A 3,890-nucleotide genomic window follows, 5' to 3' on the forward strand; every position below is an offset into this window, starting at 1 on the left:
TTTGTAACCCAAGTATAACAATAAATAAATACATTAAAAAGTATGTTATAAAATTTTTAAATCAAACCCACCGATGCCTGTATGACCACAAAGAACCCAATTATACAGGAGATACTTTCTTTTACAATCTTTTGGTTTTTTTTAAAGATTTTATTTATTCATTTGACAGAGATAGAGACAGCCAGCGAGAGAGGGAACACAAGCAGGGGGAGTGGGAGAGGAAGAAGCAGGCTTCCAGCAGAGGAGCCTGATGTGAGGCTCGATCCCAGGACACTGGGGATCACGCCCTGAGTTGAAGGCAGACGCTTAATGACTGAGCCACCCAGGCGCCCCTACAATCTTTTACAAATACCTTTGAAAGATAAAGCACACTACTTGTCAGAATTTCACATGAAAAATTAATGCAAATTTTTTAAGATTTCTAAAAATAGATTCCAAAATACTGATTTATATCCAAAATATGAAAATAATATCGCTTTGATGTACTTTAATCTGATGAAATTTCCATATTTTGCATATAATATTTGTTAGTTGTTTACTTAATTGATAAATCACATAGCACAAAAAATATTATTTCCCTTTCAATTTAGAATTCATCGGAATTTTCAATGGGATATAAGAAAAACAGAAAACAGGATTAGTGAAGTGCCTCTACATGAACTTTCTAAATGCTTGAGTCTCAGACAGTGGCTAGTGTATAGATCACAAAGTTACTATGTGATTTTGGACCAATCAAAAATTTTTGTCTCTAATTTATCTTGTATATCAAATAGGGATAATAATACCTCCCATACTAAATTCCGTACATTTTATTATGAATGCCATAAGAATATGTAGCTAAGGTGCTTTTAAAAATATAAGGTGAAAGTAGGGGTGCCTGGGTGGCTCAGTCATTAAGTGTCTGCCTTCAGCTCAGGTCATGATCCCGGGGTCCTGGGATCAAGACCTGCATCAGGCTCCTCTGCTGGGAGCCTGCTTCTTCCTCTCCCACTCCCCTTGCTTGTGTTCCCTCTCCTACTGGCTGTCTCTCTCTGTCAAATAAATAAATAAAATATTTTTTTAAATAATAAAAATAAAAATACAAAGTGAAAGTAAAGACATGATTAAACCAATTAATTAACCAGTTAATTAATTAATTTTTTTCAAAAAGATTTTAGAGAGAGCGAGCAGGAGAGCAGGGGGAGGAACAGAGGGAAAGAATGAGAGAGAGAATCTACAACAGACTCCACAGTGAGTACAGAAATCAACGTGGGGACTGATCCCAGGACCCCAAGATCATGATCTGAGCCAGAATCAAGAGTCCCAAGCTAACTGACTGAGCCACCTAGACGCTGCCACATTATTTAATTTAAAAAAATCTTTTTTCTCACTCCTATCAAACTAGGAGTCAGTACTAAGAAGGTATTCGTTTTCTAAAAAGAAAAATGTTCATGTAAAAATGACTAAAAGATCTTTGAGGAGGACTCAGGGGCAGCCACAGCAGAGCTCCGGACAGCCCACTACTGCTCCTCACCCCCCATTGTTTGCTCTCCCCAAGGAACAAGTAGAGCAAGCAGCCACCATGGCCACAGCTTTCAAAGACACTCGAAGACATCCATGGAACCAGAGGTGGTGATTCACCAAATTAGAGTTACTCTAACTGGCCACAGCATAAAATCTTTGGAGAAAGGATGTGCTGATTTACTCAGGGGCATAAAGGAAAAGAATCTCAGAGTAGAAGGGCCAGTGCAGATGCCTACAAAGATTCTGAGAAAACTGTAAGAAAAACCCGTTGTGAAGTTTCAAAGACTTGGGATCCTTTTCAGTTGAGGATCCACAAGCGACTCATTGATTTGCACAGTCCTTCTGAGATTGTTAAGCAAACTACTTCCATCAATATTGAACCAGAACTGGAGGTTGAAGTCACCTTTGCAGATGCTTAAATCAGCCATTTAAATAAATTATCAGTTGTCTAAAAATTAAATTAAAATACCCTCCCCGAAAAAAAACCCCAAAAACAAAAACCCAACATCCAAGGAAAGTTTCAAAATAAATTACAAAATTTGGTAAACATACTTAGAAAACTTGGGTTCTTTTATTCCTGATCTGAGGATACCATTTTACCAATTCATTCAAATAGAATTTTACTGCATTTAATTTGTTGTACTCTTAGAGTTCATTCAGAATTTTACCTATATTAAAAGAGCTAACACATATAATATAAAGCATTCTGCCTATCTCATGTTAATAACTCCATAAAAGCTAGCTGGAAACAATGTTTATAGCAGTCATAGTACCATTACCAAATTCTCTTCCTGAAATTTCCTCTGCTCAGAGTCGTGGATACAATCTTTGAAATGACTCCTTTTTAAAATAGCCACAACCAGTGCCTCTTTTGATTGTCCCATTTGTTTGTAACAAAGTTTCTCTCTACTTGTATGTAACTAGCTCTTCACAAGTGATTGGGAAGATGAAACAAACTGATAGTTCCTTTGGTTGCATGCAAGAGGTTACCTGAAGTTCTCCCTGATATCTGAACTAGAATTGAATGCATATATTATTGCCTTGATATCTGAAACAAATTGATCTAAAGTAATGTTAATTACTTGCTGTTTGCAGGGGGAAACATGCATAGGATGGAGTACGAATTAAACAGGACAGCCCATCAGGCTGTTTTGCTGTGAGCACTGTGCTGTGCCTTCCTGCATTATCTACAGCCAATTACATTATGGGTTTAAACAATAGCCAGTGATAAACCACACTTGCAATTTGTTAATGTAGTTTTTACCCCTGTTTGAAGCTTTAACACATACATGAATAGATTAATTAACAAGAGGTCATAGAAAAAGAGATGAAAAAGTCAGGGTGATGAAATTTCAGAAATAGTGTCAGAAGAAATTTCAGAATATAGGTGTCATCAAACACACACACACACACACACACACACACACACACACACATTTTAAAGGTGAAACTAGACCAACAAGGCTGGAAACACTGGAATTACTGTGGCAGTGTAGAGGGAAATGAACAACAACAAAGAAGTCATTGTTACATAGAAACAATTCTAAAATAAGATTATATAAAAATAGCACACACCATAGAGATCCTTAGCTACCCAATGTAAATGAATACTTGATAGGACACTTCATTAACTTGAAAAACCTAGTGAGACCTCTGTCAGATGAAGCAATGATATACCATCACTGAAGTAGTGCTGTAAGAAATGGGGGAAGCTTTATAACTGGGAGCAACAGAGGTCAACAGAATAAAATACTGTGAGTTACATTGTCAAGTGTTAAGAAATTAGATAATCAGAAAAAAAAAAAAGTAGAGCTAGAAAACTAAAATTTCTCACATTGAATTTTGAAGTGGCAAGTGTTGACCAAGAAGATAATGAGGCTTGTTGCAACCAAAAGTGTTTATTTGGAATTTCAGGGATTGCAAACCTAGGGACACACAGTCAACTGAAATCCTCGTGTACACACATATATACAAATAGGGAAGACCTATGCCATGGATTCTTTCCAGCATAATTATAGGGCTAAATACATAGTTTTTGTGAGGTTATTGTTTCAGTGCAGGGCATGCAATTTATAAGGCACATGGACATAAGTGTGGAAAGCAAGAAAATTCCACAACCCATAAGGGTGGAACCCACAAGAAGGGATTAAATCTGAACCTCACTGCTGCCAAGCCTCCTCCTTCCAATGGAAGTATCCTCCAACACAACATGGAGCCTTTCATCATGAAGCTGGATCAGGATTCAAGAAATTGAAGCAGGGAATTCAAGAGATGGAATTGCTGTGGGCCCTATTGCTTCCCACAACAACCATGTGAGCCAGGAAATAAATAATGACATCTTGTGTGAGCTGCAACAGCCCCTCATGCCCTGCACACACCTTCTAGTG

At 37.5% G+C, this 3,890-nt stretch overlaps 1 pseudogene; it reads left to right on the forward strand.

Annotated features, from left to right (window-relative positions):
* Positions 1–1,449: 1,449 nt before the first annotated feature.
* On the forward strand, positions 1,450–1,922 carry LOC109490627 (annotated as a pseudogene).
* Positions 1,923–3,890: the final 1,968 nt, after the last annotated feature.

The sequence above is a fragment of the Ailuropoda melanoleuca genome, unplaced genomic scaffold (genome assembly GCF_002007445.2).
Source record: "Ailuropoda melanoleuca isolate Jingjing unplaced genomic scaffold, ASM200744v2 unplaced-scaffold10886, whole genome shotgun sequence".
Classification (NCBI taxonomy): domain Eukaryota; kingdom Metazoa; phylum Chordata; class Mammalia; order Carnivora; family Ursidae; genus Ailuropoda; species Ailuropoda melanoleuca.